At 39.6% G+C, this 14,519-nt stretch overlaps 2 protein-coding genes across 2 annotated transcripts in view; both read left to right on the forward strand.

Moving 5' to 3' along the window:
• TMEM225 (transmembrane protein 225) overlaps positions 1-14,519 on the forward strand; it is a 188,197-nt gene that overhangs the window by 21,830 nt on the left and 151,848 nt on the right. The window lies entirely within an intron of this gene.
• Positions 1-14,519, forward strand: part of LOC309637016 (olfactory receptor 8B8-like) — a 31,078-nt gene that overhangs the window by 2,276 nt on the left and 14,283 nt on the right.

Here is a 14,519-nt window from a genome sequence, read left to right on the forward strand (position 1 = left end):
ATCTCTTATGGTTTTATTCTTTCTAGGATTCTCCATATTAACTCTACGGAGGGTCGATCCAAAGCCTTTAGTACCTGCAGTTCCCATATAATTGTGGTTTCTCTTTTGTTTGGGTTATGAGCTTTTATGTACTTCAAACCACCTTCTATTTTACCCCTTGGCCATGGGAAAGTGTCCTCTGTATTCTTTACTGCTGTTGTGCCCCTGTTCAACCCATTAATCTATAGCGTGAGGGATAAGGATGTCAAAGTTGCCCTGAAGAAAACCTTGGGCGGAAAAATCTTCTCTTGAAAATGATTGAGAAAGGAGCTCCAAAGCTTTATCAATTTTTAAATTTTTTTTTTCAGTGAAGGAAATAAATGCCAACCAGTGCTTGTTCTCCTATAGCTAAAGGAAATTTTTAACTTGATCTTAAGCATTATATTTCTCTACTCCTTACTCCAGCCTAACTATTCCAATCATTCTTTGTTTTATGAAAACAGTTTTCACAGTCATAGAGGGTTACTCTTAAATAGGTCTTAGAAATGATTTAATCCAGCCCCTCATATGACACATTACACACTGGTGACTCATAAATATTTTGAGGTGGCCCATGGACACACATGTACCTGGTGCCAGAGCTGGGATCGGAATCTAGGCCCTTCAATTTGAATCTACTTTGCTCTGCTTTCCTTTAGCCATGCTTTCTTGATCCACCTTTTCCTTGGAAGATTTCATTTCAAAGGTGTGTGTGTGTGTGTGTGTGTGTCTGTGTGTGTGATTTTTTTTTCTTTTTTCTTTTTGGCCATACCGCACAGCATGCGTGATCTTAGTTCCCTGACCAGGGATTGAACTCGTGCCCCCTGCAGTGGGAGTGCAGAGTCTTAGCCACTGGACTGCCAGGGAAGTCCCTCATTTCAGAGGTTTTTATTTTTGCATTTAAAGAAACCTAATTCTATTTACAGTGATGTCATGCAACTTTTCAATGGTTAATTTTTGGAATATTTTTGTAAGAATGTTGGAGGTGAAAAATTTGGTGATTTTGTCTTGGCAAAATTATAAAAAATGTTTCAATATTTTTGGGTATGAAATAAAGTTTCATACAGAATCAAGCATAGTGCCCACTGAGGTGGTGTACAGAGCTCTAAGGACACGGAGCAACTAAGCCCATGCGCCACAACTACTGAGCCTGTGCTCTAGAGCTCACGTGCCACAACTACTGAAGCCCACGTGCCTAGAGCCCATGCTCCGCAACAAGAGAAGCCACCGCAATGAGAAGCCCGCGCACTGCAACAAAGAGTTGCCCCCACTCGCCACAACTAGAGAAAGCCTGCAGGCAGCAATGAAGACCCAACACAGCCAAAAATAAACAAATAAATAAATGAATAAATAAATGTATTTAAAAAAAAGAAATGGTTTAAAGAGGAGTGAGCAGAGGACATTGCGGGGCAAGAAGAGGAATCAAATACAGAAGAGACAAGGGACAGGGTGTGAGTAGGAAAGAGAGAAAAGAAGAGGCAACACAGCAAACTCATGGTAGCTTCAGCTCTGATAACATTTTAAATTCTCTTGATTTTCTGTCCCTACCCCATGGTTTGACTAACTGTACCTTTGTTTGCTTGTTGCTGTAGTGGGGGCAGAGCCATTGAATACGTAAGGTGCTAGAATGGTAAGCACTTTCAATTCAACAAACTTTTATATATTCGCTCATTTATCTATTTTAAAAAAAAAGGTTGGTTTCAGTTAATTAAATAAAAATGATAATATAACTTATTAAAATTTGTGGGATGCAGTAAAAGCAGTGCAAAGAAGGAAATTTATAGTAGGGAATGCATATATCATAAAAGAAGAAAGATCCAAAATCAATAATCCAAGCTGCCACCTTAGGAAACTAGGAAAAAGAAAAGCAATACAAACTTACAGCAAACAGAAGAAAGGAAATAATAAAAATTAGAGGAGTCAGGGAATTCCCTGGTGGTCCAGTGGTTAGGACTCTGAGCTGTCACTGCTGAGGGCCTGGGTTCAATCCCTAGTCAGGGAACTAACATCCCACAAGCCACGCAGCATGGCTCAAAAAAAAAAAAAAAAAAAAAAAAGAAAGAAAAGAAATTAGATAAGTCAGTGAAATTGAAAACAGAGGAATATTAGAGAAAATCAACAAAACTAAAAGTTGGTTCTTTGAAAAGATCAATAAAATTAATAAGCCTTTAGCCAGGTTCACCAAGAAGAAAACAGAGAAGACAAGAATCACTAATAACAGAAATAAAAGAGGGGCCAACTATTAATCCCATGAACTCTATGCCTGCAAATTTTATAACTTGGATGAAATAGACCAATTCCTTAAAAGACACAATCTACCAAAATTCACACACAGAGAAACAGATAACCTGAATAGGCCTTTATCTATTAAGGAAATTGAATCAACAATTAATAACCTTCAAAAACAGAAATTATCAGGCCCAAATGGTTTCATTGGTGAATTCTATCTCCCAGAAAATAGATGAAGAGAAAACACTTTGCAACTCTTTCTATGAGGCCAGCATTTCCCTAACACAAAAACCAGAAAGACATTATGAGAAATGAAACCTACAGATCAATCTCTCTTTATTATAAATGCAAAACTCCTCAACAAAATGTTAGTAACTTGAATCCAACAATGTATAAAAATAATTACAATGACCAAGTTGTATTTATTTAAGATATACAAGAATGATCAACATTCAAAAATCAAATGATGTAATCCATCACATCAACAGGATAAAGAAGAAAAATCATATGATCTCATCAATAGATGCACAAAAAGCATTTGACAAAATCCTACACCAATTCATGATAAAAATGCCCAGCAAACTAGGGATAAAGGAAAACTTCCTCAACTTGATGAAGAACCTCTGCAAAAAACCTGCAGCTAACATAATATTTAATGGTGAGAAGTTAAATGCTTTCCCCCTAAGATTGGAACAAAGCAAAGATGTCTCTTCTCACCAATTCTATTCAACATCTTGCTGGAAGTCCTAGCTAGTGCAACAAGACAAGGAAAAAAAAAAAAAAGGTATACGGATTGGTAAGGAAGAAACGAAACTCTTTGTTTGTGGCTGACATGATTGTCCATGTAGAAAATCCCAGTGTACTGACATTAAAAACTCCTGGAACTATATAGCAATTATAACAAGGTTGCAGGATACAAGGTTAAGATACAAAAGTAAATTGATTTCATATATACCAGTAATGAACCATTGTGATTTAAAATTAAAAACACAATATCATTTACATTAGCATCAAAGCAAAAACGTGCCTAGAATAAATCTAATAAAATGTGTAAGATCTCCATAAGGAAAAATACAAGACTCTGATTTTGAAATCAGAAAGAAGATGTAAATAAATGGAGATATACTATCTTCATGTATAGGAATACTAGACATCATTAAGATGTCAACTCTTCCCAAGTTGATCTATAGATTCAATACAGTCACAACCCAAATCCCAGCAACTTATTTTGTGGATATCAACAAGCTGATTCTAAAGTTTGTATGGAAAGGGAAAAGACTCAGAATAGCAAACACAATACTGAAGAAGAAGAGGAAAGTCAGAAGACTGACCCTACCCAACTGCAGGACTTACTATAAAGCTATAATACTTAAGACAGAATGCTACTGATGAAAGTATAGACAAATAGATCAATGGAACACACTAGAGAGCCCAGAAATAGATCTACACAAATATAGTCAATGGCTCTTTTGACAAAAGGCAATTCAATGGTGAAAGCATTCTTCTCAACAAATGGTATTCACATCCACATGAAAAAAATTGAATCTAGACACCGACCTTACACCTCTCACAAAAATTAACTCAAAATGGATCATAGACCTAAATGTGAAATGCAAAGCTGTACATCTTATTATAGAAGATAATAGAGAAATTCTAAGTGGCCTTAGGTTAGTCAAAGAGTTTTTAGATAAAACACCAAAAGCACAATCTATGAAAGAAAAAATTGATACACTGGATTTCATTAAAATTAAAAACTGCTTTTCAAAAGATACTTAAAAAAAAAACCAGACAAGTCACAGACTAAGAAAAAATATTTGCAAACCACACATCTAATAAAGTACTTATACACAAAATATACAAAGGAATCTTAAAAGTCAACAATAAGAAAACAAACAACCCGATTTTAAAAAATTGGCAAAATTCTGAACAGACATCTCACCCAAGAAGATATACATACGGAAAACAACTGTTTGAAAAGTTGTTCAACATTATACATCATTAAGGAATAGCAAATTAAAATGACACCTAGATACTACCACACACCTATTAGAACGGCTAAAATCCAAAAACACCTGACAATACCATATGCTAGTGAGGATGGGGACCTAGAAGAACTTTCATTCATTGCTAGTGGGAGTGCAAAATGGTACAGCTACTTTGGCAATCTTTCCATTTGATTCAGTAATCACACTTTAGGTATTTACCCAAATGAGTTGGAAATTTATGTCTACATAAAATCCTGCATAAGAATGTTTATAGCAGCTATATTCATAATTGCAAAAAAAACCCTTGGGTGGAAGGAATCAACCAAGATGTCCTTCAAAAGACAAATGCATAAACAAACAATGGTACATCCATACAATGGATATTATGTGGTTATAAAAAGAAATGAGGGCTTCCCTGGTGGCACAGTGGTTGGGAGTCTGCCTGCCAATGCAGGGGACACAGGTTCGAGCCCTGGTCTGGGAGGATCCCACATGCCGCGGGGCGACTAGGCCCGTGAGCAACAACTACTGAGCCTGCGCGTCTGGAGCCTGTGCTGCGCAACAAGAGAGGCCGCGAGAGTGAGAGGCCCGCGCACCGCGATGAAGAGTGGTCCCCGCTTGCCGCAACTAGAGAAAGCCCTCGCACAGAAACGAAGACCCAACACAGCCAAAAAAAATAAATAAATAAATAAATAAATAAATAAAAAAAAATTAAAAAAAAAAAAAGAAATGAGCTATCAAGTTATGAAAAGACATTGCGGGACCTTTAATGCATATTGCTTGGTGAAAGAAGACAATGTGAACAGGCTACATATTGAATGACTCCAATGGGAAATCATTCTGGAAAAGGAAAAACTATAGAAACAGCAAAAAGATCAGTGGTTGCCATGGCGGAAGGCGAGAGGGATGACTAGGTGGACCATAGAGTAACCTCAGGGCAGTGAAACTACTCTGATGCTACTGTAATGGTAGATACGTGACATTATGCATTTAGCAAAGCCCAGAGAACCGTACAACAGAAAGAATGAAACCTAATGTAAACTATGGATTTACTTAATAATAGTGTATTAATGTTGGCTCATACACTGTAATAAGTGTACACCTCACTAATGGCAAGGTATTAATAGAGAAAACTGTGAATGAGGAAGAAGGGGTATATGGAATCTCTCTGAACTATCTGTTCAATTTTCCGTAAGCCTAAAACTGTTAAAAAAAAAAAGTCTATTAATGAAAAAAATAACAGTTATGATCGTTTTCTTTTCTGAGTCTTGAAGTAGTACACATTTTTTAGGAATTTGGAAAGTAAGAAAATTGTTAAGAAATTTACCCTTATGACTACTAAGCAAAGATCAGGAAAGGTTCTCATTTTGAAGCATTTTCTTTCAGTAGGATTATACTTTATATTTTATGTTACAAAATGTTTCCACGTGTTATTGTCATGAGTTTTTCGTTGTTATTAATTATTCTTTAAATTATAGTTTTGCTACATATGATTTCATCATATGACTGCATCATACTTTATAACATTTTTGCCCTGTTTCAAATCCTCCAATGTTTTATTAGTATAACTAATACTGTGACTATCACCTTTGTGTAAAAAATCTCTGGCTAGATTTATGGCGATTTCCTCAGTATAGATTCTCCACAGGAAACTGTAGCATCAAAAGGCATGATGTTTTGAATTTGCTATTTCTTTCCCAGTGAATTCATTCCAATTTAAACTCCCAACAATAGATTAATACCTTTATGAAATGTCTACTCTTTGCCAGATACACTGTACTAGGAAGGCTATATGTAGCTCATAAAAAGTAATCACCCTGATTATTTAAACATAGTTTGCATTATTTTCTTCTCTTTACTTGCCTCTCTTAGTAGGATGTCAGTGAAAGGGCATTGTACATCTGTCTTTTCTTCTTGTTTTTCTCTCTGGATACATAAACCTTATCCACTAAGACTTCATCTCATTAATTTTACCACAGTTTTGGCATCCTCCAAATTGGAGGACAGGAATATAGGGCTTTGTGAAGCAGATAAGACACTTTGTCAGTTATAATAAATTTTTTAGAGATTTGTAACATAAATACCCATTTCTTCCTTTTCCCATTAAGACTAGGTGCCTCTATATGTACTCCCACAGCACCCTTCACTTAACCTGTTAGAACATTTACTGCACATAAAGCAGTTGCCTATTTATGCATGGCTGATCCTCACACAGAATATAAATTCAGTGAGGGCAGTGTCTGTGGTGTCTGTCTGGTTATCTCAACGTTGCTGAGGAGAGTAACTGGCATACAATAGATGCTTAATAACTATTTAGTGGAGGCAAAAAAAGACGACTCCAGGAGATTGAGAAGATTATTTTTTAAAAGGCCATGTCTGATTTCCAGACCTATGATTTTATACACACTTGAAAAGAACAGACAGCATTTCAAAACAGAGGTGAATGGTGTACTTTTCCCACAGCAATTGCTCTCTGTTCTTGCTGGTTTGTCTGGGTACAGGCTGTCCCTCAGCCTCCTCTAACTCTGGATAAGAAGGGTCTTTTCTTAGATCAAGTGACTCAGGTCTAAGTATGATATGCAATGCACAGTCAGAAATTTAGCCTCGTTTAGGGCGGTGTTTTGTAAGAAGCACAGATTCTACTTAAATGTTTTTGTCAGCGCTCACTGCTATGATCTTTCAGTTTACCTTACATCTTGGAGCTGTCTTCATTAACACTTAGGGAGCTGGAGTATTTATGCTTTCACACTAATCAATCATTCATTCTGGGTTGCCTTCAAAGGAACGCACATCCTCAGGAACTTCTGTCTCTCCTGAGTAGGCAAACCAGTCTCCAGCATCCCGAGCCAAGCTTTCTGGCAAAGAGAAGCAGGGACAGGTGTTGGAATTTTGTGAAAGCTTGTTTGAAGCTGGCATGCATAAAAATTTGATAAAGGGATCTGAGGGATATGGGTGAAGCACTGACAGTATGTAGTATACTCCCCAACAGACAGACATGTCTTTATGTTACTGCTGTCATATTAGTGAAAAAAAGAAAACTAAAAACACATCACAACTGAACTGTCCATTTGTCTCTTGAGCTTTTCCTCTTTCTGATGTACTTCTCTATGTTCTAAGGTTCTTATGTTGGGTGAGGTTTTGGTTGTGGAATCAGCTGCTCCCTTTTCTAATGGAACGCAACAGGCCTGTTTTGCTGTTAGTGGTAAGTATCTTGGTTTCTGCTAACTTTGCTTTTCCCAAGGCATTTAGATCTGGAACCACTGATTCCTTCTCACTTATGCTGGCCGTATTCCAATTCTGACCAAACCTGGCAGTGTTCAACACACCTCACTCCCCTGGAGAACGTGGATGTCTTCTTGCTGCTCCCAGCCTCCTGCTGGATATGCCCAAGATATTTGGGTAGCCTACATTTTATCATTTTATTCCTTCTATCCATTTGGGTCTCATTTTTAGGGCTGCGTTTATGACTATGCTGATTGTCCTCCTTTTGCTCCATCCAAATCCGTTCTTTACACTCGTCCATCCTGCTCTGTCCTCTGGGAGTCTGACTGATGTGGACTGCATTAGCAGACTCTTTTATCCTCTGCCGCAAGCAATGCGGGGAAAGGGAGAGTGAGGACAGCGTATTTATTCCTCCGGCCTTCCCCTGTGCGAGTACTGTGGGCTGCATCCATCCACCAAGAGTCACACTCAGGTAGACTTGCCCTCCCCACACAGCTTGCCCTCCTTGCCACTTCAGGCCTACAGGTGGTACCAGCTCCTGCATTATCCCTGTGGTTTTCCTACCTCCTACCTACAATCTTGTAAACTATATGGCTTTGCTCTGGTTTATGGGCCTTAAGCACCTAGTTGGCGAACCAGATGATCAGAGGTTTTCTAAGCCCTCATCTGGCCAGCGCTGGTATACTTACCTACCTCACCAGGCTGTAGGATAGAGGCACAAGGTGAAACAGAGATACAATCGGCAGTTACCTATCTCTTTCCCCTACCTGCCCACACAAAGAATGGCAGAGGGCCTTGTGCACGCTCTGAATTCAGGAATGTCGTCCTAAGTAGGAAGTGCTGGTGAATATCTTCAGAGCAGGGTCTCTACCCTTTCTCTTCTTGAAGCTATTTATGCTGTGGGAGAGCAGGCTCCTTAAATAACAGCCCCCAAATAGAGCTAATGTCTCTCTGAATTGCTCTTGCACAGTTATGATAATTGTTCAGAAATATTTTATTCCTTTATCAAAAAACTGTACCTGAATATCCTGGGCTCAGAGATCATGGCACAGTATTAATTAATACAGGAAAACAGAAAATATAAAGGGGAAATAATGCATGAGAATTTGTGTTTTTAACTTTTTTTTAGATACTTCTTTGACTTTAGAAGTGTTTCGTATTAAAGATATTTGATTTATATTTATGGAACTTTGGAAGCAAGTATTTAGCATGTCATTATGCGCATATGTGGTACATGTATTTATATGCTTATCCATGAAAGGAAATACGGCTTTGTGCAAACAATTCCTGTGAATGGGCAGATCTTCTTTGGTCTAATTGGGCACCTATCTTTCCATGCCCCAGGAGGATAAAGAATGGGAGGAACTTCCTTCCTCATTCTTCCTCAAGGGGGAGGAATGTTCCTAACTGCTAGGACTGGGAGACCCAGCTGAGCATATGATGTGCTTCTCCCCTTCTGTAGGGAAGGCCAGTTTCCCCAGGATAAGAGCAAGCTCACCTACTTCATTTTATTCCCATCTTCTTATCTTTTCTGCTCTCCCAGGAACTTCTTTACTTTCCTGACAGCTAAGTCAGGCACCAAAATTGTGCTTTTTTTAAAAAAAATCCAGCATGCTGAATTTTAATTTTAATGCAATTAAAATTAATTTAATGCAATTTAATGTAATTTTAATGCATGCTGAACTGGAAGGACTGTTTTTGAATTTCGAACAGTAATATAGCCCAAAATCGTTGCCTATACATATTTTTAGATTTTATAAATGAATAGAGTGATAGACAATAAATTACAGAATGAAAGAAAGGAGTTTTATTTTATGCCCTAAGGAACCAAGGTAATTACTTTTGTCTCATGTCTTTCCTTGGTTACTGCTTTACGCTTGCTGAAACTCATAGGAGAATGAAAAACACGCTGAGTAGAAGAGTCTTCTTGCCAAAAGAGAATGCTATTCTTCTAAAAGTTAACCTTAGAACATTCAAAATTGAAACTGGAAGGAGATTCTCTGAGTACAGAGAAGTTATTGGACCATGTAACCCAGACTCTTCACTGGAGATTCCTTCTCCTCTTGCCCTTAGGTCTTCTACCTGAGGCCAGCAACACTGGCCAGCATGCAGGCCTCACAGGCTGTCCCTGGAAAAAGGGCTGCATAAAGGCCACGCCATTGACTTTCAAATATTTTTTTTTTATACTTCATTTACTTTTTTAATATTTATTTTTTCATTTTTGGCTGTGCCAGGTCTTAGTTTGTGGCATGCGGGATCTTTTTTTTTTTTTTTTTTTTTTAGTTGCAGCATGTGGACTCTTTGTTGCAGCATGCATGCAGAATCTAGTTCCCCGACCAGGGATTGAACCTGGGTCCCCTGCATTGACAGTGTGGAGTCTTATCCACTGGACCACCAGGGAAGTCCCTAGGCCATTGACTTTCAAATGACACTTCCAAAATGGTTGTCCTGAAGGCTAGGGAGTACCTGCATTGTATGTATATAGATCTATCATATGGAAAAATTCAGTGATACTTAAGATTCTTTTTTGTCTGTATCATATATATTAATACATAAGAAAAAAATGTACATATATATGTATACACACACACAAATACTTTTGTGGAGAATGTGTCTTACATGTTACTCATGTTCAGTATGTGCCCCCCAGGGGTTAGTCTCATTCCATCTCCTGTGGAAGAAGCCACCTTCCACCCTCAGTATTTAAAGTCTCATGTGCATAATGTCTATGTCTTAATGTTCAGACATAGTGGGAGACTGACTTCCCCTTCCTCACTGTACTTAGGACTATCTTTCTCAGAGTTGGCTTTTGTTTGAGTATCGACTTCTCCCTTGGAAGACCGGCACTGCCAATGCCTTTAACCTGCAAAAGGAATCCTACTACCTTGCAGAGTTCATTTTTGTTCTCGAAATAAATGAAGGAGCTAGAGTTTGAACCAGCTCCAATTAGCCATACATCCCATATACTTTGCACTGAACGATATTGGTATATGGTTTCAATTTTTCTGAGAATTAAAGAATTGATTCTTACCTGAAGCCCACCTAATTTGTAACTACAAATTTCTAATCAGAGTTATAATGTAAACGTTTGGTTATACTGTAGCACGGTGCACTGGTGAGAGCATAACCTGAGATACGGCAGGCATAGGTTTGCAGCTCTGCTCTTTTACTAACCAAGTGTATTTGAGCCAATTATTTCCCTTCATTAAACCATGTTTAGTTACCTGTAAAATAGAAATAGTACTAGTCTCACAAGACTGCTACTAATGTTAATGTACATAATTTATGAAAAGCATTTTGCATAGTGCTAGAAACTCCTCCCCCCCACCGCCATTTTCTTCCTTTCAAAAGGAAATGTGAGGCTTCATATCCCACATACAATTTAGTGAAATTTGTTCTTGAAAATCTATACACTGCATAGGGATAAAAAAGAGACCCACTTCCTGAGCTGCACAATGGTGAAGGTAGGTTTTATTAACCCATTTAACAGATGAGGTAACTGGAGTTTAGAGCCTTTAAGCAACTTGCTACTGAGAAATAAAATATTGCCTGCCATATCAGTAAACAAAGGATGTCACAGTCAACAGAGATTGCAGCCACCACCGGTGAGCTGGTGAGCCCTGAGGGAACTCAGGAAGGAAAAGAATACGTGCCATCTAGCAGCCATCAGACTGCAGCCACTCCCCACGGTGAGCCCTGAGGAAACTCAGGATGTGAAAACACAGGATACTGGTCCCAGATAGCTGAGGTGCATACCAAAGGAATGATTCCAGATACGTCAGAATAATTGTTGACATAATACATGCTTTTTCTTTCTTATTCCCCTCCCCTCTCACAGGTACAGTTTTGCAATTTTCCTGTCCTTCCCTAGCCTGGCAGAAATCTTAAGGTTTACTCTTTAGAGAGTTTGAACCAGGGGTACCCTGGACCCTGGACACCAGGCACAGCCATGGGCAGGGGACTGAACTGAAAAGACAGGGGTGAAATTTTTGGACTTAATCACCAAACTCCCTGAATGTTGGCAGAATCGTTATTAAGGCCACTCTCTCTCCACTCTTAAATTAGGAGACTGGGGTCTCCTTTCTGGTGAAACTGACCAGCCTATGAGGAAAGACCTATAGATATTGAAGTTAGGGTTTCTCCAATAAAATAGCCCACGTGACCCACTGAAGAGTGAAGTCCTCTAGTTTCCAAGTGTGGCCCAAACCCACTGAGTGTCCTTAGGACGCTTAGGATATTCTTAGTTTCAAGAGAACAGCCAAGGATCACCCAGCATTTGAAGAAGGATTATAACATGAATAAAAGAAACTCAGATGAAACAGAGAATGTGATGCTGTCATTGCTGTCTCAAGCAGCAGAAGGTATCTAGAGGTGGGCTGTGAATCTAACCCAGGAAAATGGGACTTGTCATCTTGTCTTGGCCAGTCTCGTGTTTGTGGTGAGCTGGGCAGTTCCCACATGGGCTGACCACAAAGTCACCCTACTGGCTACTGAAGTTACTGGGAAAGAAGTCCCCATAGGAAGCCCTGGAACAGGAATACTGTTCAGGCAGCCCTCTGCTGTGATAAAGGATGAGAACTGAGACACAAGGAATTCTCTGGAGGCTACTTCTTAGCCTCTTTCCAGATTTTTGCATTTGGCAGGCACTGTCCACCTCCTGTGCTCAAGTCTTCTGGTTGGGCCTTGCTGTCACGGTAGGAAAGGGGACAGCATTCACTCTTCTGTTTGCCCTGGGCCAGCTAAACACACTGACTCAGGCTTCTAGCCTGGGAGTTCTCTTTCCAAACGGCTACTGGACCCAGACAGGCCAGCAGCTGGCTGTGTCTGCTAACCTGCATTTTGGTACCAGTGTTCCTGCAGGGTGATGTTGATATCCACTTCCTGGGATAGGTGACATCTTTTAGAGGATTTATTGCCTCAACTTTGAGCTTAGATGTAGAGGAGCGGTATAGGTTGGGAATGATCTTGGAGGAAAGGAGTGAATACAGTGGGAACGCCCTTGGCTTTGGTTTTCCCATCATCGTTCCCCAAGAAAGAGAAATTAGAGACACTGACGCTTTTCCCCATTTTATGGTGATGAAACAGGCAATGTGAGTTTGAGGCTCCCTCCATGAATAATTTAGAAACAGATAGCATCATAAGGAAAAAAAAGGGTCAGATCTCCCAGCTCTTCCATGTTCTCTTTAACAGGGATTGTGGAGTGGCTGAATAAATCAAGAGCCCAAACAGTACAAGTAATAATGATTTAGATGGGGTTTATAAGAGGTGGGAAGAAAAGTAGAGAAGAAATAGAAGCAACATTTATTTAGCACATACTATGTACCAGGAAGCGTTAGGCACGAACAATATGTAATCAATAGCTTTTGGGGATAAGGAGTGAAAGACAGTTCAGAGATGATAACTGTCTTGCCTAAGAACTTTTGAGACTTCTAAGCCCTGAAAAAATATTGTGCCCCAATAGTAAGAACTACATAATTAGAAATTTTATTTCCCAAGATAATAAAAACTAACCTGAAGATAAAATAGCTTGTTTCTAGGTTTTTGAATGAAAAATTACGGAGCTGATAATAATTATGGAGGTGATAATATAATAATAACTTTCTTACATTTTTTGTCTTTTCTCTTTTGGTCTCCAAAGGACATGCATGCTTCAGACAAGGGTTTTTCAAACTATGGGCTACAATTCAAAAGTGGACCATGGCAGTATGGAGAACACTTGGGAAAATGCCAACATCAGCAACAGGGGGAAGCCTACAGCTATGAACTTGACCATCAGATCCAAGGGATGCATTGGGCCCAACCCCTTAGGGTGAGGCCCCTGTGGAGGCAGTGGGGTGCCTGGAAGCATCTATGTGCTCTGCAGTTGTATATGCGACATGGTGTTACTAAGTGTGGGTATACAGAGCTGTCAGGATGGAATCCCAGGATGGGCGGAGTGAGGACATAATGGCTTCAGGCAGCTGGCTCTGAGCAGAGTGTGTCTGCAGTTCCAGTATTGGGAGTATCCGTGCTAGGAGCAAGAGATGATTCTCTAAATAACACGGCATGCTATGGGCCAGGACGGTGGTAATTACAGGGAGGCTTGACCTTGACTGGGTCCTTGCTGGTGGAAGATGCAGAGGTTGGGACTTCACCTGGGCCTGGTGCCAGGCTGCTCTCTCCGAGTAGGTGGAGCCCTGTGGCTTTATGCTGCTCTCTCATTAATGAGGTGAGTGGAGGAGAGGGAGTGCTGTGGAGCCAGACCACCCATCTAATTGCTGTGGGATTTGGTTTGATTTTTTAAACGCATTGAAGGCCTTCATTTTGTTTGGGATGCGACTGGAGATCCAAACTCATCTAGGATGGCTCCCCCTCATAGTACACTTTGTCCCAGGGACGTTGGCTCTGGGCTCTGATTCATCCCCCAACACGTTTTGTCTCCCTGAGCCTGATCTTTTTCCAAAATGTTTCAATCTCACTGTTGGAATTTCCTTTTAGACCCAAAGGTCTTCTGAAAAAGTTAGGGGATGAATGGCATGATAGAATATTAGAAAGATCATAAATTTTGAAATTTGAAGGCAAAAGACCTCCACTGGGGTTATAGAGGTTATATATGCCCCGTTTTCTTTTCTGTAAAATAGGAAAATAGTACGTTCTCCCAGAATTGCAAGGATTGATTAAGATACGGTATTAAGTGGGTTTTAAACTATACAGGCGGGTACAACTGCCAGCTCCTGCTTTAAATGTGGGTTTTGAACTTACAGGGGCAGGGTGATAGCAGATGCAGAAATATTAGAAATACATCCTTAGGGGCAGGAAAATATGGATTATTTAGTCAGGACTATATCCTTCCTTGGTCATATGAAAGAAGTTCCCTGTAAAGAGAGGGAGTTGGGGGCAGATACTGGAAGGAGGGGATCTAAGGAAGTTATTTTGGGGGAGATATTGAAATGTGAAGTGTATGTTTATACAAAACTATTAGGCCAGGTACAGAGAGATTACAAACTCAGAGAAAATAGATTGTCTTTGGCTAAGAATTTGATTACTAGAGTACGACAATCTGAATTAGCTTCCTGGACCTCTCAC

The sequence above is a fragment of the Balaenoptera physalus genome (assembly GCF_965194825.1).
Source record: "Balaenoptera physalus genome assembly, chromosome: 10".
Taxonomy (NCBI): Eukaryota; Metazoa; Chordata; class Mammalia; order Artiodactyla; family Balaenopteridae; genus Balaenoptera; species Balaenoptera physalus.